At 41.0% G+C, this 25,417-nt stretch overlaps 1 long non-coding RNA gene and 1 pseudogene across 1 annotated transcript in view; both read left to right on the forward strand.

Annotated features, from left to right (window-relative positions):
- Positions 1–323: 323 nt before the first annotated feature.
- Positions 324–25,417, forward strand: part of LOC137095887 (uncharacterized) — a 46,173-nt gene continuing 21,079 nt past the window's right edge. Inside the window, exons 1-2 of the long non-coding RNA XR_010909035.1 lie at positions 324–551; positions 14,259–14,459. This is a non-coding gene — a long non-coding RNA (uncharacterized lncRNA). The remainder of the gene's footprint in view (positions 552–14,258; positions 14,460–25,417) is intronic.
- LOC137095886 (U6 snRNA-associated Sm-like protein LSm1 pseudogene) lies at positions 18,172–18,740 on the forward strand (annotated as a pseudogene).

The raw sequence follows: 25,417 nt of genomic DNA on the forward strand, positions 1-25,417 counted from the left end.
GAAAAGGCCTTACTGGTGCATTATTTACACTGTTATGTTTATTCATACCATGATCTGATCACCCTGCTCAATATATCCCATATGCATGGGGATATTGGGGTAACAATACAAAAGGTTTGCTAGGGTAGACCCTCTTTCACTCGGACTCAGCCCCCCCCCCGAAACAAACTCAGCCCCCCCCCCCAATCGAAATCCTGGCCTCATTGCAACCAACATATCTTTCTACCTGCTGCAGAAAATTAAATTATATTGGTTTATCTTCAGGAAAAATGCCTTAACCAGACAATGTTTATCATGTTATTTTCATATACCCATGTGCCTCTGAAATGTTGTGTGTCTGTGTATGTTCTATATATAGGTAAAGGTTTTCCCTTGACATTAAGTCCAGTCATGTCCGACTCTGGAGGTTGGTGCTCATCTCCATTTCTAAGCCAAAGAACCAGTGTTGTCTGTAGACACCTCCAAGGTCATGTGCCTGGCATGACTGCATGAAGTGCCATTACCTTTTCAGCGGGAAGCATTATCTAACAAGATCTGGAGGACCATATGAGGTAAAATTTCTCCCATAACAAGTTACATTTTGTGTTAGACCTAATGCTCACAGACAGTAAACATCATGTATCAAAGTAAGGCTGAAATCTTCTACCCAACCCTAAGAGAAAGACCCACTGAAATCAATAGAATTTCCTTCTGAATATAATGGTGCTTTAAACCCAATCATCAGACTCTTAGCATTGTGAGAAAATAGTGGAAAGCTAGTGCCTTCTATTTCTCCTCAACATCATCAGGGGGAAAAAAAAAGCATTTTTGTGCATTCATCACACTGTCATGATAACAAGAAACCTATTAATAAAGCAGCTAGAAAATTAGCAGGTTACAAACTTATCACATAATGTTTAGCAACACTTTGAAAGGCAAATCTTCTCTGAAAAAATCTTCCCAGTGAACCAAGTCAAAGTTGACTTGAGTGTCCATAATAACAAATGTAGTTTTGAGAAAAAATAAAAAAGAAATGATGGATTCTCTGTATTAGGCTTGGTTGATCAAGAAAAAAAATGGTTCTAAACTTGTTTCGTATGTAGGGGGCGCTGGAAGTTCGATTTTTAAATTATTTCCGAAAATATCCTTTAAAAAAGTTCAAAATTACCAGGAAATACGAATCTTTTAATTTGTTTCGTTAATGGAAGGTGCCCTTCCCTCCCTCAGAACCATTAAAATCTCGCAGTTTCCCTTCCATCCCTTGCAGCAGAAGGGAGAGCTGGGCGTAGCCAAGCACAGAGCTCCTCGGAGGCCTCGCCCCCAGCCACCTCCAAGCAAGGAGCTCTGTGCTTGGCCACACCCAGCTCTCTCTTGGACAACTGGCCAGGGAGGAGAAGAAAGGTGACGGATTTTAAAAGTGTTGGTTTTTAAATCCGTCACCTTTCTTCTCCTCCCTGGCCAGCTGTCCAAGGGAGAGGTGGGCGTGGCCAAGCACAGAGCTCCTTGGAAGCCTGTTCCTAAAGGCCACTCCCCCAGCATTTACAATTCACTGGTGGACGTCATAAGGAAGATGGGGGCATGGCTTCGATATTGCAAAAACACTTCCGGGTTGCCAAAACACTTCAATATCGCTTCTAATTATAATAAAAAAACAAATAAAAAATGAATTAAGAAATTAACGAACTGGATCAACCAAGCCTACTCTGTATGTATAAAGTTGTACATCCATAGATTCAACTAACTACAGCTCAAAAATGGTTTTTAAAATGCCAAAAAGCTAACTTTTTTCATTCTATATAGGGGATGCCATTTCACTAAGCCATTTTATATAAGGAGCACTGAGCATCCACCCTATTTTTGTATTCATAGGCATTCATGGAACAAAGATATTAACCCTCCCCAAACCTAGAAAAGATATGAACCTACTCTAAAGCAAAGATACGAAGTTTCCCAAAACCTAAAAAAGAATGTGTTTTTTTCATAAGTGGGAGTGATAACAATTGGATATTCTGGGGAAAAATAGTCACAGGCAATTATTTCATGTCTTTTTTGTTTTTACTCCAGAAGGAAGTTTCTGGGTAGATCTTTCAGCATTGCAATAAAGCAGAACTCAGCTGCTTGTCACACACGCTGTAAAACTCATAGCTGAGTTCAAAAATAAATCTTGAAGTGGTGTTTTAAAATAATATTGTTGCAGCCAATACATGTTACCACAGATATCTTGAACCCAATTCAAAGGTTACAAGATGTTATGGATTACAGTTTTGCTATTATATTAGACCGGATTACAAAGAAAGTGGTTGTTTAAGAGCTAACATGGGCAGGGGGGATAATTCCAAATGTTGAAGAACTGCTTTCAAATATTGAGTCCAGTTTGGGAATCCACCAAGTATATTAGTCCCAGAATATGGGCAAAAACTATAGGTTCCAATAATGCCATTGGACAAGTTAGGATAGAGGACTCTGTGATTTCCCCAAGTTCTCTTTGCTCCTAATTATAACAGCAATATATATCAGTGATAAAAAAGGCCCTCGTGTATTTCATCCAATAGATGTGTTTTGTCTAGGAAAGAGCCGTAATGATCAGATGGACAATCATGACCAATTTGCAGATTTCCTTACTTTAGAAAAATAAAACTATTTTAGCTTTGCCATCCTCCTTGTGATAGCATTTAAATGCCAATGCTTCTTGATTGTAAAGTGCAATTATGACACATGACACCTCTTCTAGCTTTTTCTGCCATCTCTAAGTTTACCTAAAAATATTATATGTGAGAGATAAATTGATAATTTTTCAACTACAATAAACATCGAAAGATAGCTCTAATGCAATGCAAAGTATTTTCCGCTGTCTTGGCCTTGAATGAGCAATTAAAGCCCATCCATTTTTTAAAAAAGACCTGTTTCATGTAGAAATGCAAATGGCTAGAGCTTCACATGAAAACATCAGTTTAATGTGACCTTCTATAAAGGCAAGACTTCCTGCATTTATGAGAACGGTTTCAATTCAATGGGATTTCAAACATAACAAATGCAGAAGCACGACTCCTAGAAAAGTAATACCTGATAGCATAGCATCTGTACAGACATCATGGAGGTCAAAGAAGCAACAAAGTTATATGCAATCGTATAGGGAAAACTGAACATAGTTCAGGTGAATCCACTTAATTAAGCATGACCTTTAACAGACCTAGGCTGGATCCACACTGGCCCATAATCTGGAGAGTCAATCCAACATGCCCAATACTGAATCAGCTCTGGGTATAAGCCACACGGGGTCTCTTATTTTCACTGGAGAGTGTCAACCATTCAATGGCAATGACCACAGTTAGGCACTACTTGATAGCCATCTTGCCTCCCCCCACCCCATTATCTGTTTTGCGGTGGTCTCCAGCCAAGGTACAGGTCCTACCTATCTGCCATCATGAGACATTCACTGATGTGTTAAAGTACGGAGGGAGGAGGAGAGGAGGAATCTTCCTTCCTCTCACCCTGCTTTCCTCTCCCCATCCCATCCCAGAGCGTCCTTTCACCCCGACCAACATAACTGCATGTGATGACAGACTGGTAAGACCAATGCTGTGGCTGGAGACTGCCACAACAAGGAGATCAGGGAGTGAAGGGGACTTCTACCTTGTGTCCTTGGATAGACTAAGCTTAGAAAACATAGCATGGCAGTTGGGACAGTTGTTGTCTGTTTGATTTGGGAACTGGCCCAGCTGTCCCCACAAGCCCCAGGCCAGGGTGAAGTTCAAATTCTGGGGTAGAGATTGAAATTTACCCCAACCTTTAATAACATGGGGCAAAGTTACATCAAGCCTTCATTTTGTTATCCTGGATCATCCTTGTGTGACGTTTGATCACAATAGCTTAAATAGTTTAGAAGTATCAGATATTCTCAAATCTTAGAGGTCATCTGTCGAAGGTGCTTTGAATGTGATTTTCCTGCTTCTTGGCAGTGGGTTGGACATGAGGTCTCTTCCAACTCTATGATTCTATAAACTCCTAAAAGGCAACAACTACAGAACATTACAGCCTCTTCAAAACTAATATGCCAAGATAAGTCTCTTCAATACAGTGACAATCACATTTTATTGTTAAATATCCCCTGACATTTTAGCCAGAAAAGTATTTAAACATTATTTTCAGATAAAACAAAATTAATTTAAACTTCATTGAAAATGTTGTCCAAAGTCAACATCCAGTATCCTGTTAGAGACACACAAATTTTACCTTACAATTGTGTACGTCTTACAACAGAGCAGCTTACAACATAAAAAGCAAACATTCAATGCCATAAAAATAAACAATAAATTAAACAATACACGTAAATGGTATAAAGCATTCAATTGTAAAAAAAATCACAATAAAAGACCAGTAAAGCATATTTCACATCAATAAAAACAGAGTTAAAAGCCATATCCATATTCCATTCCTTATTTGGTAAGGCCAGATCTTCAGACATTGAGCTCTCCATATACTTGGAGCACAGTAAGTTTTTTAGTTGCTTTCTGAATGAGGTCAGCGTGGGGGCAATTCTGGTCTCCTATGGGAGAGAGTTCCAGAGCTGGTGGACAATTGAAGAGAAGGTCCTCTCTCTCATTCCCATCAGCCAGGTTAAGGTCTGTTAAGGTCATTTTGAATACTGATCCTGTTCTCTGGAGTATTAGCTATCCATCCTAATTTGGTTTTATCTGCACACTTGAAAAATGCACCCTCTATACTTTTACCCAGGTCATTTATCCATATTCTCTGTTTATATTTGGGATGTAAAAAGCCTGGAATCCTAACTATTTTAAAAATAGAAAAAAAATCCAGAATGTTCAATTTATGAGGTTCTTGGTGGTCTCAAAGTAGGAATGTCACACTTCAATAATTTCATCCTCACAGGAACGAATGAGTTATGTGTTCAGTTTTTCTCACTGTGAAAACATCTTCAAAATGTGCAGGTTTCAAAGACTTTCTCTCAATTTGAGTTTATCCAGAGGAGCATCAAGGGGCTTGCAACATTTTAAACACAGAGAGGCAAAGGCATGGAAGCCATTTTGTTGATGGCTGCTTTGTATGGATACTTTTCTAGAGAAACACAAATAAAAAAGAAAAGGAAAGTGGGAGAGGTGATTGTCATGTATTGACTTGCCTTCATTTTTATTATACAGTGGAGCATCGACTTAACAGCACCTCAACTATATTAGTTTTGAGTTAAGAGCTGTCTCTCAGCACAGGTTTTGCTTTACCATAATAGCAGCATTGCGAGTTAAGAGCTAGCTCTAGAAGGAATGCTTGTTGAAGAGTATGGGAATTTAGGGCTTTGGCGGAGCAGCCTCCATTCCTTGTACTTCTGTGCCTCATGGTCTTGTCCACTTTGGGGGATTGCTGAATGCTTTGCTCTTATCTGCTTTTAAGGAACTTTGAGTTAGTTGATTTTGTGTGATTTTATTCCTTGTATATTTGGCTTCATGAAAGGAGGGGGAGAGAGCAAGAGAGGGAGGGAGGCTGGAATGAGTACAGTATGATGAAACTGATGCTTCTGCCCCTGCATTTTGTGTTTCCTTGCCACAACTTTGTGCTTCTACCATTTTAAAGTTTATCTTTTTTCATTGTTTCATGTGAATGTGTATTTATAGATTATTTTTATTAATAAAATACATTTTCTTATTTAAAAACATGTAACAAAAATTTGGAGTGACTACAGGGGACCGGAAAAAATTAATAGCATTTTATATAAGAGCATATTGAGTCACAAGACAAATTAAACTCTTAAGTCAAGGTATCACAGTATGTTATTTTATTCCTATGTAACTGGGTTATAAGAAGACAGACAAGATGGCAAAGCAATGACTACCATAGAGGTAGCCGGGTTCCTATAGGAATTCATTTTTCTATTACCAATACTACCTTTGGATAGTAAATGGAGTAGCCATGAGACATAATGAAGAGAAAGCCAGTCAGTCAACCTGACTCCTTCATTATCCTATTTTTATCTCTCTTGGAAGCAGCAGATGAGTATAGGTGACATTGGATGCAAAAAGGGCAAACATAAGGAAAGTAGAGGCGGGAAAAAAATATATCCCTGGATAAATTTTGAAAGATGTCAAGTGGTCTCTAGAAGGTTCAACATGTTTTATTTACTTATTCAAGTCTTGACAAATCTGTTTCATTTGATATGTGCATACTGTTAGTTTTGGATAATCCATTTTGCTGAATGATACTGAAGTGCTTTCCCCCCTTTTGTATTTTAGGAACATATAATTATTATTATTTAAATGCTATTTCTGCTTTGGTATATAATTTTCTATTAAATAGACAATGTTCAGGAACACATCCATTTGTTTAACTATGATATTGCCTATTCCTTAGTATATTGATGTAATAGTGGACCAACAACTCCTCCCCAGAGCTGGGAGTTTTTTTTATCAGTATCAGGATTTTGTCTGGAGATTCCTTTCCATTCTTGTCACTATATATTCAGCCAGACCTCACTGGCATCCCTGCTTCTGCAATAATCCCTTTATTCCCTGGCAGCAAGAACTGGGCATGCTATCCTTTAGAGCTCTGCTCATGAGTACTAGAGAATTCCATCATGTGGTACAGCTGTCTAGATTTTAAGGGCATTTATGATCATGGCAATAGTGCCATGATCATAAATATGAATGGGAAACAGTTATGAGGTTGTAAATTTACTTTAAAACATTGTAAGTAACAGGATTCCAGCTGACATTTTAAAGGATTGAATGCAGAAGAAAAAAACACAGCCAATATTCTCATTATTAATAATATCTATGGATAGAGAAAGCTATCAGATAAAGACATTGCATCAAGAAATGATGAACCAATGCAAGAGTTTGTGACCCATGTGTGAGAATAAAAGGACTTCAGAAAACACTGGAAAAAGCAACAAAAAAAAAGTTTTTTCCTGATGTAATTCAGATTTTTTCACACAAAAATTGTTTTACACAAATAAACCTTTTAATTTTATTGTGTGCACAGAAAGTCCTGAAATATGAAAATTCATTCAAAATGCACAACATTTATGTAATGGAGATGGAACAAATCCATATGTGAAAGAACAAAAACACTGAAGGATTGCATTCATAATAACAACCCATGCTATATTGGCATCTTTCCAGTCCTTTAATAGATTGGGTGATTTTAGGACATATTGCATATTTCTATTTTTAAAGATAGTGCTGGTAAGATATATGTTTTCATTTCCATCTCTTTCACAGTTTCCAAGTTAAATTCCATTCTTTTCTTCAATGTAGATGGTTACATGTTGCATGTATGTTTCCTAAACATTTTATTATGATTCATAGTTATACATATGGCATAACCTGTTCTATACTTAACATGGTTGTTGTTGCAATTATTAACTTTATTTCTACCCCATCTTTCTACCCATAGTGACTCAAGACAGCTAAAAAATGTAACATATTTTATAAAAAATTAAAATTAGACAGATAAAAAACCTAAAATACAAGTAAGTATTTGTGGGCAAAAGTTAAAATAATGTTAAAATACTATTGTTTAAATAGAATTATAATGATATTCAAAGCTGACAATCCTCTCAAAATCCTATGAACATCCTCCACAACAATGTGCTCCTCATGCTCCCCCCCCCCCAATGCCTGATGGTAATGAAATGCCTTTATTTTATTGTGAAAAACAAGTAGAGATGGGCCATCCTGGTATCTCTTGGAAGGAAAGTCTGGGAGCTACCACCAAAACGGCCATCTCTCTTGTTTCCAACAAACATGCTTGAGTGGGTGGTGGAGCAGAGAGAAGGTCCTTCCCAGAGGATCATAGATTTCTAACAGGTCTGTAGAGAGATATACCTGGACATAAGCAGTATAGGGTTTTATAAGTAAAAACCAGCACCTTGAATTTTGCAACAAATGAGTTGGCAACTAGTGAAACTGTTGCAATAGAGGAGTTGTATGCTCTCTGTAGCCAGGCCCAGTTAGCAATTTGGCTGCTACTCTTTGGACTAACCAGATTTTCTGAGCACTTTTCAAAGGCAGCCCCATGTAGAATGCATTGCAGTGGTCCAACGTGATGTAACCACTGTTGCCATATCCAACTTCTCCAGGAATGAGGTGCAGTTGGCACACTAGCTTTAACTGTGTACACTGCTGATACCTTAGCTTTCAGATTAAGAGCCAGATACAAGAATACTCTCAAACTGAAAACTTGTATTCTCAGGGGGAGTGTGACCTCATATAATTCATGTAATTCAGACTGAATCCCTGTTTCTAGATATGTCTTTCCACTGAACAGAAGCACAACTGTTTTGTGTGGGTTAAGCTTCAATTCGTTTGCCCTCATCCAGTCCATTACAGCTGCCAGGCATTGACTTATACTCAAGTACATAATGTAAGCTATGTTTGTCTTGGCTGTGCAGATATTTATTTCCAGAAGTGTTAAAACCCAGAAGGATGCAAAAATATGTAGTAATGCATTTACATATATCATATATTTACATATTTTAATTGAACTATTCTGTCTCTTGCTATATTCACACTACCCCAGCTCAAAAGCATATGAGGCAGGAATTCCCAGAAGTTCTTCTTATTCATGCCAATTAGAATAACATTGCAGCAAAATAAATAAGTAAATGATTGCTTGCATGGCATTCAAAGCCCACTCCCTGAGGCAGGTATGTAAATCATCATTCACTTTTTTCTTAAACAATTTAACACTATTTTCTCCATATGCAGTTTTTGCTGACTATTACAGTTTGGGATTTATTCTGAGAAGAATCCACATATGCTTTTTGTGTTTGCACACAACAGCATTATTTTTGCACAGAATTTTTTTTTCATATAGAAAATCATGTCTCCTATGCAAGGAAATTGCTTTCTGTATAGAAAATAATATTTCAGTACAGAAAATGCTCTTTTCTGTGTTAATAATAATGTGGGAATAATGAGAGGAAAACAGGGCAGGACACAGTGCACTGGAACTGAATTATTTTACAAGTGTGGATTCAGCACAAATTTCTCAATGTGTGATTCTCCTCTTCCTTTCATATGGGATTTGAATATTTACAAATTCTCTTCCCATCCCTAGGCTGAGGCAGGTGCTTCATTCAGTAGGGAATAAATACCCTTTGAATTTATCTGGGGGTAAATTTCACACATTTTTGCATTTGAGATATTATGATATTGAAGGATCCAAATACCACCCTTACTGCACAGCCTCTTTCTTAAGACCATGTTAATTTGGAACAAGTTGTTATATCTTCAACAAAACAGCTCAATAGTGAAAGTTTCTTTTTTCATATCAGAAGATGTACCTATTAAGACCAGGAAAGCACACAGACTTTTTGCAAACTGTACTTTACTTTTACTCTCAAATTCAGAAAGGCATTTAGAAAGGTTTTTTCCTAATTAATGTAAAGGTGAGCTTGAGTAAGATCACTTACTTACTTACTTACTTAGGCGATCCCTCGTTGGACGAGTAAGATGGTCTTCCATTATGGATTTCCTTGTGGGTCCGTATGTGGCTGTGGAGCCCTATTCTTGCTCTGCATCTTCTTCCGCAGTGAGGGCATTGGTTTCCAGGTGGAAGGCGGTCCCGGTCGGGGTTGGCTTGACGCGCTTTCCTCCTGGCACGTTTCTCTCTTTCACCCTCCACTCGTGCCTCTTCAAATTCTGCAGCACTGCTGGTCACAGCTGTCCTCCAGCTGGAGCGCTCAAGGGCCAGGGCTTCCCAGTTCTCAGTGTCTATGCCAGAGTTTTTAAGGTTGGCTTTGAGCCCATCTTTAAATCTCTTTTCCTGCCCACCAACATTCCGTTTTCCGTTCTTAAGTTCGGAGTAGAGCAACTGCTTTGGGAGACGGTGGTCAGGCATCCGGACAACGTGGCCGGCCCAGCGGAGTTGATGTTGGAGGACCATTGCTTCAATGCTGGTGGTCTTTGCTTCTTCCAGCACACTGACGTTTGTCCGCTTGTCTTCCCAGGAGATTTGCAGGATTTTCCGGAGGCAGCGCTGATGGAAACGTTCCAGGAGCTGCATGTGACGTCTGTAGACAGTCCACGTTTCACAGGCATAGAGCAGGGTTGGGAGGACAATAGCTTTATAGACAAGCACCTTGGTCTCCCTACGGATGTCCCGGTCCTCAAACACTCTCTGCTTCATTCTGGAAAATGCTGCACTTGCAGAGCTCAGGCGGTGTTGTATTTCAGCGTCGATGTTGACTTTGGTGGAGAGGTGGCTGTCAAGGTAGCGGAAATGGTCCACATTTTCTAATGTTACGCCATTAAGCTGTATTACTGGCATTGGAGAGGGATGGGCTGGTGACTGCTGGAACAGCACCTTGGTTTTCTCAATGTTCAGTGACAGGCCGAGCTTCTCATATGCTTCTGCGAAGGTGTTTAGAGTGGCTTGTAGATCTTCTTCTGAATGCGCACAGACGACATTGTCATCAGCATACTGGAGTTCTATAACAGCTGTTGTTGTAACCTTGGTTTTGGCTTTCAGTCTGCTGAGGTTGAATAGCTTGCCATCTGTCCGATAGATTATTTCCACTCCGGTGGGAAGCCTCCCGTCAACAAGGTGAAGTATCATAGCGATGAAGATGGAGAATAGAGTTGGAGCAATAACACATCCCTGTTTGACACCGGATTCCACTTTAAATGGGTCACTTTGGGAGCCACTGCTGTCCAAGACTGTTGCCATCATGTCATCATGGAGGAGCCGCAGGATGTTCACAAATTTGTTAGGGCACCCGATTTTGTGGAGGATGGTCCAGAGAGCGCTGCAATTCACTGTGTCGAATGCCTTTGCGAGGTCGATGAATGCCATGTACAGAGGTTGGTTTTGTTCCCTGCATTTTTCTTGGAGCTGTCGTGCAGTGAAGATCATGTCCACTGTTCCTCTGGAGGGGCGGAAGCCATTCTGAGATTCTGGGAGGGTGTCTTCTGAGAGGGGCAGAAGGCGGTTTGCAAGGATTCTTGCGAGGATTTTCCCAGTGGAGGTTAGAAGGGAGATACCTCGATAGTTTCCGCAGTCTGTTCTTTCCCCTTTTTTGAAGAGGGTGATGATGGTGGCGTCCTTGAAATCTGCTGGGATTTTCTCGGTCACCCACACTTTTTCTATGAGCTGGTGGAGTTGGTGTGTCAGCTCAGGTCCTCCCTCTTTAAAGATTTCAGCAGGGATCCCATCTGGTCCACTGGCTTTGTTATTCTTCTGATGGTTGATGGCATTGCTGACTTCTTCCAAACTAGGCAGTGCTGCAAGCTCATCCCTGGTTTGTTGTTGTGGGATTTGTGAGAGGACCTCTTCGGCCACATTGGAGCTGCGGTTCAGGAGGCTTTGGTAGTGTTCTTTCCAACGTAGTGCAATTGAGTTTTGGTCCTTCAGGAGTTTGGTTCCATCTGATGAGCGTAGAGGCTGTATGCCATGGTTTCTTGGTCCGTAGATGACCTTTGTGGCTTTGAAAAATCCCTGAGCATTATGGGTATCTGCCAGGTGTTGGATTTCTTCGGCCTTCTTTGTCCACCAGATGTTCTTGAGTTCTCTTGTCCTTCTCTGGACCTCAGCTTTTGCACTGGCATAGATCTTTTTCTTAGCAGCACAGTTGATGTCTCTCTGCCATGCTTGGAAGGCTTTCCTTTTCTTGTCAATTAGCTGTTGGATCTCGATGTCATTTTCATCAAACTAGTCTTGATGTTTCTTGGCTTGGTATCCAATAGTTTCTTCGCAGGCTTGAATGATGGAGGTCTTCAGTTTGTTCCAATGTTCCTCGACATTTTCGGGGTGTTCTGTGGGTAGATGGTTCTTGAGTGCTGTTTGGAGATGGGCTCGTCTGGAGGGCTCCTGAAGGGCTTGGGTGTTCATTTTGCGCCTTGTCTTCCTTCCTTGGAGTCTGCGCTTGGGAGCGATCTTGATAGCCATCGAGGATCGAATTAGCCTGTGGTCAGTCCAGCAGTCGTCAGCACCTGTCATGGCTCTTGTGAGGAGCACGTCACGGCGGTCTCTGGCGCGTGTGATTACCAATGCCAATGCTTTGACCGGGGGTGCTTCCATGATGTCTTGAACTTGTTTTTCTGGTGGAAGAGCGTGTTGGTGATGACAAGGTTGTGCTCCGCACATTTGGTGAGAAGCAGGATGCCATTTGAGTTGCTGTTTCCAACCCCGTCTTTTCCTATGGTCCCTGGCCACAGGTCGAAGTCTCGCCCGACTCTTGCATTGAAGTCCCCCAGGAGGATGATTTTGTCCTCCTTAGGTATCCCCGATAGGGCGGTGTCCAGCTGACAGTAGAATTTCTCCTTGATGTCTTCTTCAGCATCTAGTGTTGATGCATAGGCACTTATGATGGTTGCCCGTTGGTTTTTGGCAAGGTCGATTCGGAGGGTTGAGAGACGTTCGTTGATGCCAGTGGGTGCTTCGGTCAGATGTTTCACCAGATCATTCCTGATAGCAAAGCCAACTCCGTGCAGTCTTTTGTCTTCTTCGGGCAGTCCCTTCCAGAAGAAGGTGTAGCCTCCTTTTTCTTCCTTCAGCTGTCCCTCTCCTGCTCTCCGGGTCTCCTGAAGGGCTGCTATGTCGATGTTGAAGCGTCCCAGCTCCCTTGCAATGATGGCAGTTCTGCGTTCGGGGCGTTCACTGCCACTGTTGTCCATCAGAGTCCGTACGTTCCACGTACCGATGTTCATTTTCCTTTTTTGGCCGCAGGGTGGTGACCCCACTGGACGCGGCAGTCCAGTCAGGGATAAGTGAGGCAGACTATGTTTAGGGCACCTTTTCTAGCCCCCTCCCCATGTGGAGTGAGCAGAGTGGGTCCTCAAAAGGGCTGCTCAGTCGCGGATACAGCTGCCGAACTACTCAACTGCCTCGGATCTTGAGGTAGAATGACTGAGTCCGTACCCACCGCCCATGTGCCAGTCTGTGACTAGGGGCTTCCAGATTTCACAGTCCTGCCCCCGTCGCCACTCGCTGATCGCCATGGGGCTTTGGTTGGTTTGTTTTTTTTCTTGGAAGATGCCTGTGCGTGGGTTTTTTTAATGTGTGGAGGTCAGTGCACAACTGATCAACACACATACTTCACAGAGTGAGGTTCCACTGGTGATGTAGTTTAACACAATGACCGTGGCTTCTCAGTCTGTTGCAGCCTTCTTCCGCCTTCGCAGCCGTTGTAACATGTACCATGTTATCCTCCGCCTGCTCCGCCGTTGAGGTCTTTGGGTCTTCGGACTGTGCTTGGTCTGGAACCTCCCCCGCGGCCACTCCTGGGAGTGCACGACTCCAGTTGTTGTGCCTACAGGTTCATCGGAACGCGCAAGCCCCCTCACCACGACAAGGTGACAGTCCATCGAGGGGGTTGAGTAAGATCAACTAGATCTAGTAAAATGGAGATTCAAATTTTAGTTTTTATTAACTATACTATGAGTCATCACCACATTTTGACTTCACACTGCAAAAAGATGACTTAATATAATCCTTGCATACCTGAAAGGCTCCTCTCCTTTTACTATGCAGGTGTGCAGTATAAATCAAAGTAATGAATCTATATAAACCTTCATTTTCCTGACTCATTTAAAACAATAGATCACTATCCGCCAAATGTCTTATGATCCCCTTTGGCTTAATAGAGCACACCGTATTTCAAGCGAAGGTTGAATGTCATTTCATATGTTCAGGTAGTTATAAAGAAAGGCAGTGCTATACCATGGGAAGATGATTCTACAAAGATAACACATCATAGAAGTATTGTCCAGGCTTAACATTTCAGTTAGTATTGTTTCTACTTGTCCTTACTCTTTACAAACTTTTCTGATAGATCTAGAAGGCATTTTCATGTTTTCTGCAACTTTTGTAGAATGAAATGAGGGAAAATCAGGATTTTCAATGTAATGGACTACAGAAATGGTAATTATGTAGATCTCCAGGTGTTATTGGACTTCAACTTCCAGCAGCCCTGGCAGCATATTAAGCCTAAAGGATGATGGGAGTTTCAGTTCAAGCATACTTGAAAGGCCACATTTTCTACCTGAAAAATGCTGCTATAAAGATGCCATCTGTTGGATCAGAAAAGCCTATATGTCACTAAAATGTAGCATTTCTCTGGAGCCTAGTGTGTACTCATATATCATCCAAACTGAGAAATTGCACAAATGTCATCAACTAAGGGTGGGAGGGGTGAAAGTTTGTGATCTCTCCCCCAAAGGCACAAGGGCAAAGAGTCTTTTTTTCAAAGCAGAATGGTTCAAGAATAAGATAACTGGTATAAACCATTAACTGTGGCTATATTATTCTTTGGTGTTCCATATTAATAGATAGACAATTTCCTAGGGATGACTACATTCACGTCCTGAAACCTGCCAGAAGATGCAGCCTCCTGCCTCTGCTCACAAGTCTCATATTGCATTATCTGTTGCATTGATGCCATTGCAATTATGTCATTTCTTCTGATGCTGGAAAAGAGGAGAAGAATTATGGCAGGACAGGAGAAATGTGTCTAGAAACATGGTACTCAGGTAAGAAATATAAAGTTCTACTGAAAAACATAGAAACATGGTTAGGTGACAGAGAGAGATAGCGGGGGCTAGAGGGAGGTGTATCTAATAGGGCTGTGCAAAATGTTGATTGTTCATTGTAAATCAGATCTAATTTAATAGATTCGTACTTACAACACAATATCTGGCAATCTCTGATGTGTAGGCATTGCCTATGCCAAAAATTTAGGAATAAAAACTTTCACTTGTTTTTTTTTTAAAAAGTTATGTAAACGTGTTAAATCTCTGTGACACAGTTTTAATCCAAAGAGCAACCAAGCTTGACTGGAAGGTGAAGCCAAACTTATGACATGCCTCTTAGCCAATCAGGGTGAGGGGGGGGGGGAGGTGGAGCAGTGGCCATTGCTCTTTGAATTCTTGAGCATCACAACACAGCCTCCATTTGTGATTGGGCAGGGAAAGAAAAAAGACCAGAGAAAAAAAGAGAGAAGCTTTGCATGCTGGGCACTGGCAGGCACTGCTTGCTTTGCTTTATTGGGGGGAGGGGGGAGGGGCACCTTTTGCCTTATGACTGCTTTATCTTTTTTATGCATTTTAGAAAATATTTGAGGCTACTTGGCTGCTGAGTGCACTGCTGACCTATCTCTGTGTGTTGGGAGCCAAAAACTACTAAACAACACTTTGTTTCAGTGAACATTTTCTAGTGCTACTCCTGTGCTCTCTGTGTGCATTGAGTCAAGTTGTTTCAGTCCAGGACAAGACAAAGCACTGAGACCAAATCCTTTTTGGGGGAAACAAACTATAAAGATTCCCTGTATTTTGGGAGACCTTGTTCTTGCTTAATAGTGTTTAAGAAATATCAGTTCTGTCAGTTATTGTATGTGATATTTTGGTTGGGGGGGCTGTGGTTTGCAAAAACCATTCAGTGTGTTTGGTAGATTAAGTAGCCCACTAAAAGTACACCAGTGTACAGAAAAGAAATCTCTTCTCAGTACTTGTATCTGCTTATTGTTACCACTAACAGGGTGGCCTGCAGTTGTTGGCCAAAAGCAATCTCTGTGTTTGAGAAACTTCTTCTGCCAGTTTAAAGTAAAGAAATCATATCACTTCCAACTTTGCATCTGACTGCTATAACTGTCTGTGCCAACCTGATTGGGACAGGATTGGGGGCAGTGTGGCCTGGCCTCTGTCCAAGTATTCCTTCTTTAGTAGACCAGCTATCACTTTTGGAGGCATGCAGCAATGAGTCATGTTGACAGTGCCCTTCAGGTGTGGATCATGAAGACTGACTCAAGACATATGACTGGCAATCATACCAACCACTCCTCCCTGCTCCTGCTAGTCTTAGAGTCCCAGGCTGGGATCTTCCTCCCATCTCCTCACCTTTCCTTCTTTAGGAGAGTTACTGCCTCATTTGGGGGTAGAAAGGCCAGCCAAACTACACCCCATCCCCTCAGCAGCCTTCTTTCTTTATTTGTAGAAACTTTAAGAATTTCCTAAAAACCAGTGGATGATGAAAACATTCTGAAAATAGATGGGCTTGCAGAACACAGAAATGCTGGACCACACCAACAACCACCATGTCAGACTACACAGAGAAGCCACTGAAATCCACAAGCATGTGGACAATTTCAACAGAAAGGAAGAGACCATGAAAATGAACAAAATCTGGCTACCAGTATTAAAAAACTCTAAAATTACAACAGCAAAACAGCAGAGAGGAAACAACCAGGCACATCTTAACACCTCTCAACAAGAGATTTTCCCAGTCTCAGGCAGGCCTTCAAATGCTAATGAAGGTGGTCAGTTGAAACATTCACACCTAGCTCCAGCAGAGAAGAGCTCTTTGCCCCACCCCAGCCATTCCACAGATATATAAACTCATTGTCCTATTTCCAACAGACCTCACTACCTCTGAGGATGCTTGCCATAGATGCAGGCGAAACGTCAGGAGAAATGCCTCTAGAACATGGCCCTATAGCCCGAAAAAACCCACAAGAACCTAGTGATTCCAGCCATGAAAGCCTTCAACAATACTTTAGAAACCCTTTAGAAACAATTCGCCAGTGCCCCCTAATTTTTTCACTGATCACACAGGCCTAATATCTAACTCATGGGGCATATTTTGCTTGTTCTTGTGCTATTAGAAAACACACACACATTTTAATACTAATACATTAATATTAAAAATGCTGCTGACTGCAAGTCATGGGATAGAAAATTGTTACATAGATCATTAGAATTATGGATGGGATCATTTTATATCTGATGTAGAACTACTAATGGGATGCCTGAAATCCCGTGCTTTCAATCTTATGCCTTTCAAAGAAATGAAGAGGAAAGAACATAAAGAAAAATAGGGTTTATATCAACCTCCTGCTGCTGGAAAGAATATTTGAAAAATATCTGAGTCATGGGTAAAAAACAGAGGAGGAAAATGCTGAAGAGACAAGACTCTTAGTGGTTGGAATATTTTCATTTTGAAAAATGCACATGGTATATTCTGTACAGAAAATGATATTTGGTTTTTAAAATTGCAGCTTTTACAGAAAAAGTCTTAATTTAAAAATAGCTCTCAAAAACAATGCAGGTTTTGCAGTGAGGAGACATATGCCATAATTAGCCAATCTTTCATGTGAGAACTATTTTGTTTTTTTGGAGATTTATGGTCCTACATCCTGCTACCTAAATCAAGAGGATTATATGTTCTGATATGCTTACAACAATTCTTGTGATTAAAATAAAGAAGATTCTCACACCTCTAATGAATTCTCAGACAAGATGATTTAGGTGAGCCTTTCACCTAACCTTGCCCACTGTCAGAGGACTCATCACCAGGAGGGTAACCACCGTGAATCACTTTTGGCTGCATCTAAGATTTCAAGATAGATGGGACAGCAGAGGGCTTGTCTGATCAGAGGTTGAGCAATAAAAGCTGAGCAGTGCTCGATCTAAACATAACCATTGGCATTTAACCTGATTTGGCATCCGAAGAAAGGTCTCCAGAGTCTACAACCTGATATTCTACTGGGGATGAGAGTAATCAAATCAAATCAAATCATTTATTTCGGTCACTGACCAGCACAGGAAATAGAAGTCACATTTTCATGCAAACTTGGTATGTGGTGTTTGGTACATTAAAAATATAAATATAACTACTGAAGCACAATGTGGGTGAGGGAGCGGAAGGGGAAACAGGGTAAAAACATACAATGCACAGATTCATCACCAAATTGTAGATTCAGGGAAGAAGATTATTGGACACACAGTTAACTTTTGGGACTAGTCATTCCCTGACGGATTTTGTATGCTGCTGCACAGAACTTTGCAACATTGTAGGTTGTAGCTGAATTAGTATCTGCAAGTAGCAAGAAGGTATAAAATTGCCCTGAATGGCCTGGGTGCTTTTATAACAGAGGTAAGATAAGCCTGGCATGGATATCCCTGTAGAATGGGCACTGAAGGAGCACATGTTCTATTGTTTCTACATGACCTGAGTCACAGGGGCAGAGTCTCTCTGGAAAAGGGATCTTCCGGTAGCGCCCTTTGAGTACACCTGATGGGAGAGCGTGGCATCGAGCCAGGGTGAAAGCCCTTCAAAGAATAGGAACCTCTAAGTTTGTTAAATATGCTATAGGCGAGCCAAGATATCTCCTGTCTTCATTGATAAGGAAGGTTGGAACCGAGACCAAATCTAGTTGGTGCTCTGTGTCTGTGATATATTGGGAGCGTGTGCTTCCAGGCCGGGAGCCGGGCAGCAGGCTCCGTCGCAGGCCTTCTCAGGCACAGGCTCCGGGGCCAAGATGAACTACATGCCGGGGACGGCTAGCCTCATCCAGGACATCGACAAGAAACATTTGGTTCTCCTCAGAGATGGCAGGACACTGATTGGGTATTTGCGAAGCATCGACCAGTTTGCCAATTTGGTGTTGCATCAGATGGTGGAGCACATTCATGTGGGGAAAAAGTATGGGGACATCCCGCGGGGCATCTTCGTGGTGAGGGGCGAGAACGTCGTGCTCCTTGGAGAGATTGACCTGGAAAAGGAAAGCGACACCCCTTTGCAACAAGTCTTGATTGAGGAGATCCTGGAAATCCAGCGGGTGGAACAGCAAACCAAGCAGGAGTCGGAGAAGCTCAAAGTCCAAGCGCTGAAGGAGCGGGGCCTCTCCATCCCGCGGGCCGACACTCTGGATGAATACTAGGTCAATGGACAATGGACAGTTTTCCTTTGGAAGGATTTTTGTACCTTGCGGGGTAGACTGCTGCCTTATTTTCTTTTATTTTAGTTTATCTTTTTTTTTGGAGCGCTGAATACAATGGAATCATGATCTATTTCTCTTTTTTTTCTCCTTCTTCATAAAAATCACTGGTTTCCAAAGACCCTAAAAGATGTCAGTGTTCGCATGTAAGTGTTACGAGTTCTGGCTTGGGACAAAATGCTTTCAGTTGAGCCTGGGTTGTGTTCTGTTTTTGTTGTGTCATTTCAAAGGAGGGAGGAAGGGAAGAAAATTCCTCCTCTGACGATGCATCATGTGAATAAAATCTGTGATATATTGTTTAATAAGTGCTTTGGCTTGATTGTAATCCATAGCGAATAGTAGACCTGGAGAAAATCCCAATGAGGAGATTTTGGATGCTACTGCCTGCTTCCATGTAGATTGGAAGCCAGCCTCCATGGTTAGTGGGGCAAGACCAAGGGCTACATGGGATAGTCTGAGCCAGAGGTTGAGTATGGCCACCCACACCCTGGCTTCCACTCTCATAAAGCCTGTCTCTAGTCGCAGGGTGGCATTAGAAATGCATTTAGATACCTGCAGAAACTTTGACTGAACCAGCTCTAATGGGCAAAACTGGGGAAGGGGCCCAGCTGAGCGCCATATAAGAGTTGGGCTAATGACTTAGATTCAAACAGTTTGAGTTTGTGGGTATTTTGGGTGAAAGAATTTAGGTGCAGCAGGACAGGAAAGTGATCACTGTCAAACTTGGGCTTAACTTCCAAGGTTTTGGCATACGGAAGAAGGTCCCTTGAGATGGCTATATAGTCAATGGTGCTCATTTTAGAGCCAGAAAGATAGGTAAATTCCGCTGGGTGATCACCTTCCAGAGCACCATTTAAGATGTGGAGATTCAATCTTGATGTTGATTGGGCCAAACACAACCCTGCAAAGTTTGTTTTTTGATCTTTGGAACACCGGGTAAGAAGTGGAGCCTCATATTCAGTGGCAGGAGGAAGGCCTTTGTAACATTTAAAGAGTGTGGCATCATAAGGTCCCATTCTTGCATTGAGATCCCCTCCCATAATTACAGAGGCATTTGGGGTTCTGCACCATGAGTTCTGCAGCATAATTTTCCAATTCTGTCCATAAAGCTCTAGTTTGGGCTTTCTTCCTCGTTGGGGGCAAATAGACATTTATTATCATCAAAGTATGATACGTTGCACTGCCATGAATTAGCACTGCCACGGCAGTTGTTTTTTAATGAGGGAAGGGGCCTTGTTATGGCACGTAAAGTGGTAGAGACTAGGGCTGGGCGGTTTCGTTTCGTTAATTCGTAATTCGTTAAAATTCGTTATTTTTTTTTGTTAACGAAGCGATAACGAACCATTCTGAAGCAACTTAAAAATGAAACGAATTTTTCAATTCGTTTCGTAAGTGCTTCGTATTTCGTTATGTATTCGTTTCGTTATTGGTTTGAGGTCGTTTCGTTATTATTTCCGCATGTCTGGGGCAAGTTTTATAGTTGTTTTTTGTTTAATTAGTGAAAAAAAATATAATATCACACCAACAGTCAACAACAGAGGGAGAGGGAAGCTTCAGAAGTTTTTTTAGCGTATTGCGCGATCGCGGCTGCCATTAACGAATCGATTCGTTATTGTTTCGTTATTGTTTTGTAATTTTTTTTACCATTTACGAAATTTCGTAAATATTGAACTTTTTTTAAGGAAAATTTCGGAATTCTTTTAAATATCGAAACGCAAAAAACCCCAAAAAACGAATCGATTTTAGAAACAAATTTTTCCGTTGTTACCCAGGCCTAGTAGAGACTAAAATCCCTAATCCACCTTTGGCTCTTCCATATGTAGCCCTTGGCTCTGCGCCTACACAATATGAGTGGAATCCATTAGCTATCAGATCACCTACTGCCCCAGATTCCTGGATCAGAATAATGTCATAGTGGGAGAGAAAGTCTATAAAACAAGGGTCTCTAATGGATGTGAGCCACCCAGCCACATTCCATGTCAATAGACTGACCCCGTGCTGGCCCTGTAACTGTTATAGTCCCAAGGGGTCACGATCCTTCTGTATCAGGTCCGGGTCCTTGTTTGGTGAGAAAGAAACTTGTCCTTCTGATGAAGGGGCTGAATGGATCAATGCGTTATGAGTAATGAAATGTGGATCATTGGCGAGTAGGGAGCCAAACTCATTTGCTGTCTGTAAGCACTCGCCTAACGACCGGTGAAGAGGCAAGCTCCATCTGGGTTTGAGGAGAGTCCATAGTATGTGGAATGTTTAAAGCGGCACCTGTAGGAGTGTCTTTGATCTGCTTTTCTGTTACTTGAGTCATTACTGGAATCACAGATTGATCTCTATCATTGTTGTTTTCTTTTGTAATGGTCTTAGAGGGGGGACTTGGCTTGGGAGGAGCCATTAAAGAATCTGTATTAGAGTCTGATTGAAGTTCCAGATCAATGTAAGCAACTGCTGGCTGGCAATTCCTGTCTTGGAGCTGTGTTAACTGTGTTAGGTTTCTTTTTTGTTCTTGTGTATCTAATGTATTTTGAGGAATGAGATGACTGACTGTCAGATCCTTAAATTCCCTACTGATAGTTATACTATGCATGTTCCATAAGATGTCCTTTATTTGAGCTAGGCGGTCTGGCATTTCAAGGGAGTTGAAGGTAAGGAGGATTCATTTTACACCATTCTGTGTTGGAAGAAAATGGTGATCTTTTAAGTCAATGAGCTTGGGCTGGATTCTGAGCAAGTAAGCCAGTGATTTTACAATTTGTTGTTTATGGCTCCAACCCAAGGCATTTTGATTGAGCTGCAGAACTATCTGGGTTTTTTGCAGAGTGAGGCATGCTTTAGTTTCAACTGTTGGTTTATGACTGTGATTTACAGCAGCTGTGGTCAGAGGAGTGTCCTCCGTATATGAGCGCCTGGGCATCTCTGCAGGCTTGACTCCCTGAAAACACTGCGGGGGATGCAAGTCAAGTAGCCTTTGAATTTGGTGTGAGATTTGATGTAGTCTGTTCAGAATCACCATCATTGATTCCACTGACAGCAAACATATCTTCTGATATTTCTGCATATCATAGTCTACGGAGGGGCTTCACCCCGGAGAGTTCAAATGACCATTATCTCCATTACCCTCTGGCATTTGTCCTACTGTAACCTCCAACACTTACTATTGTAACCTCCAACACTTACTATTGTTTTTCAAATGTCCCAATTTCCTCCCCGTTTTATTTTTATTCACTTGCTGTGTGCTCACTATATTCTGCAGCTGTTTATACTTCAGAGCATAATACATTACAATGTTATTTTCTTTAAAAAAAAGGAAGTAACTGGAAACTACTTCTAACTTCTTGCTTTTAAAGCAAGTGTAGGGCAGGGAAGATTAAAAATTTTCCCCATGCCATCTGGAGGTACAGATGGTCCCAGTGTGAGTATTGCTCAATGTTATCTTCATATCATCAAAGAATATTGGGGACTAGCCTTTATGGATTTCAGTCCTCTTTCAGCCATCTGTGTGTCCTAACAACATATAGAGCAATTCCAAATGGATGGAGTAAGCAGCAAAATGGTGACTGGTTGGGCTGAGCAGGAAAAAGATGTAGACAGGGATGTTCTCAGTAAAAAAAAAAATCTTGAAAAATCAGGGTAAGGAGTGAGTTCTAAGATATATAAAATATCTGAAAGACTAAATAACTTCCCTTGGATTTTAAATATTATTCACAGTTCTCAGAAGAGCTGAATTCTGGTTTTACTTCTTTGTTTAATTGTAGTGTATAATTGTAATTGTTTATACTGGCATTGGATTTTTGCCTTTACTTATGTGTAAACCGCTTTGAGTCCCTCTTGGGGTGAGAAAAGCAGTATACAAATACTACAAATAAATAAATAAACCTAACACGAGGCCAAAGCTGAACTCCTAACGGGAGGAATGCAAAACAACGTAGTATGTGATGACACAGTTAATGAGTGGAATTACCTATCCCTTCCTGGGGCTGAGAGAGTGTGATTCCCTTCAGACAACAATTCATTAAGCACTATTTTAAAGGAAGGTGTTGTCTACAACCTTTCACTGTGGCCTAGTAATCATGACTTGAGATTTGAGCAAAGAGTCTGATTCACTCAGGCAATAACTTATTAAGAATTTATTCTAAAGTTGGGAGGGAGGGCAAATCTCCTCTGCTACAGAATGTGCCTTCCTCGAGTGCAGCCACCCAAATCTCCAGCCCAGCCCTTATGCTCTGCTGGGAAATCTCTGCTAATAAATGCCAAGGGCAGAAACTGCCCAAATTGTAGGGTGTCTCACTGGAGCAAAGGCATGGTAATGGGAATCCTACTATCTGGAAAAGGGGAAGGGAGGGAGCAAAGAGGAAAAGGTTTAACAACCCTTTAGAAACCCACCTCCTACCCCAGCTAAGCAAAGAGCACACAGGGAGGTGGAGCTGCCTTAAATAGCCTGCAGCTCCACCCTAGACAACCGGGCCCATCAAGTCTGGTCTCCTTCGTGAGGGCCTTAAAATCCACCCCCCCTCCACACTCACACACTCCATGCCTTAGGCTATTGCTGCAAGTAATGACAGTGTGAATAAATTGTCAGAATTTGCTTGAGATAGTGATTTCAGTTCTGAAGGGATACATTTAATTTCTGCTTATCATAGTCTTAGCATGGGGATCTGGTTAGCCAGTTAAAATTCATGACTAAACCAAGTTTTTTAAAACTCCTAACACTCCCCCCCCCCCACAGCTACAGCCCTGACAGTCTTTTAAGTTAGAACTCGTGGTGGGATTCACCACTCCACTGGCAGGGAACAACCAGCCAACATTGCTGATAGAATGAATATGATACAAGTTCACAAAAAGAAATGAATCGTAGTCACTAGGCCTGGGTAACAACGGAAAAATTTGTTTCTAAAATCGATTTGTATTTGGGGTTTTTTTTTGTTTCGATATTTAAAATAATTACAAAATTTTCCTTTTAAAAAGTTCGATATTTACAAAATTTCGTAAATGTGAAAAAAATTACAAAACATTAACGAATCGATTTCCGAAACAATAACGAATCGATTCGTTAATGGCGGACGCGACCGTGAAATACGCTAAAAAACCTCCAAAAACTTCTGAAGCTTCCCTCTCCCTCTGTTGTTGACTGTTGGTGTGATATTATAATTTTTTTTCACTAATTAAACAAAAAACTTGCCCCAGACATGCGGAAATAATAACAAAACGACCTCAGAACAATAACGAAACGAATACAATAACGAAATACGAAGCATTTACAAAACGTGTTTAAAAATTAGTTTTTTTAAAAAATTGCTCCAGAATGGTTTGTTATCGTTTTGTAATTGAAAAAATTAACGAATTATTAACGAATTACGAATTAACGAAACAAAACCACCCAGCCCTAGTAGTCACCATTACTATCAGATACATTGAAGCATACATAGTGATTCGAATACTTACATTAGTTAAAGAGAACTTGTAGGAGACAATTAAGTATTGCTTTCTCCATTGGCAATTACTCTGATTTATGTGTGGCTATCATTCATCCTTTCTTGGCCATTCACAGCAGCTCAGACTCATTTCTATTTAACTGGACTTTAGGTAATACAAAGGGCCTTTGAAGGATTCAGTCTTTGTTTCTTTGTGTGTGTGCCTATATCTATAGATCTATATTATAAGTGTGTGTATGTGTATGAAACATTTTGAGATACCGAAGTAATACAATGAAGAAATTCTTCTAAAATGCTTTAACACGTATTTCTTATGGATGAAAAAACACAGGTGATCTCATGCACATTCTCCATTTTTGCCCCAGTGGTATCATAACTGGAGCTTTTTAAAAAACACACACATTCATTTTTTTTTAAAAAAACTTAATGAATAAGTCTAGAAGTTTTAGTCAAAACACTGATCCAAAAAACCTGGGTCATCTTATCCATGGGCACTGAACCTTAATCCCTACATATAAAAAAATCCACCTATAAGTAGTGTAATGAAAAGTGAGAACTTGGTCCATCCCAGGAGAACCTAAAAGAAGCACCAGCCCACTACACTGTTTCTAATGTGGCCTTTTCTGAATGCTTGGGTGGGAAAACAGCATTGGCAACAGCAAGGTGTGGCTGACCCTCTATGCAATGACCCTCAACGTATCCTAGAGTCATATGGAAATCCACAATTTTAGTCCCAAAACCTGTCTTACACTTATACATGAAGTCAATTTATACATGAGGATATACAATAGGTTATAAGATAATCAATAACAGACATATTTATCTTCAATAACGTTTATCTTGAAGTTTTATCAGTTTTAGGATTCCAACTGTTTATAAATAAATGTGACTTAACTGTAAAATTGTTGTCTTGTTGCCTACTGTCTTTGGTTTACCGGTTCATAAATACTGGTAAAGGAGAACATAGGAGTGAATGAACAGAAATAAATTTGCCACTTTTCACCTATGAACCCAAGACAGAGGTGCATTAGTGCTGAGGGCAGAACTTGAAGAAACTGTGTTATGTGCTACTGCTGCAGAAATCACTGGGGTTGATGTGGAGGCATCTGTCTTTATTTTTAGTATGGCTTCAGTCATTCAGCAAGCAATTCCCTCCCTCTCCTTACCCCGGGGATAAATGATCTCTTTTTCTAATGTCTTTAGCAGCAGCCAGCTGATTAACCACACCATATTTGCAAGTAACTAAGACTAAGGGACCATTTGAGCTGCAGAAAGTTGGGTTTGTTTTGGA

The sequence above is a fragment of the Anolis sagrei genome, chromosome 1 (genome assembly GCF_037176765.1).
Source record: "Anolis sagrei isolate rAnoSag1 chromosome 1, rAnoSag1.mat, whole genome shotgun sequence".
NCBI lineage: Eukaryota > Metazoa > Chordata > Lepidosauria > Squamata > Dactyloidae > Anolis > Anolis sagrei.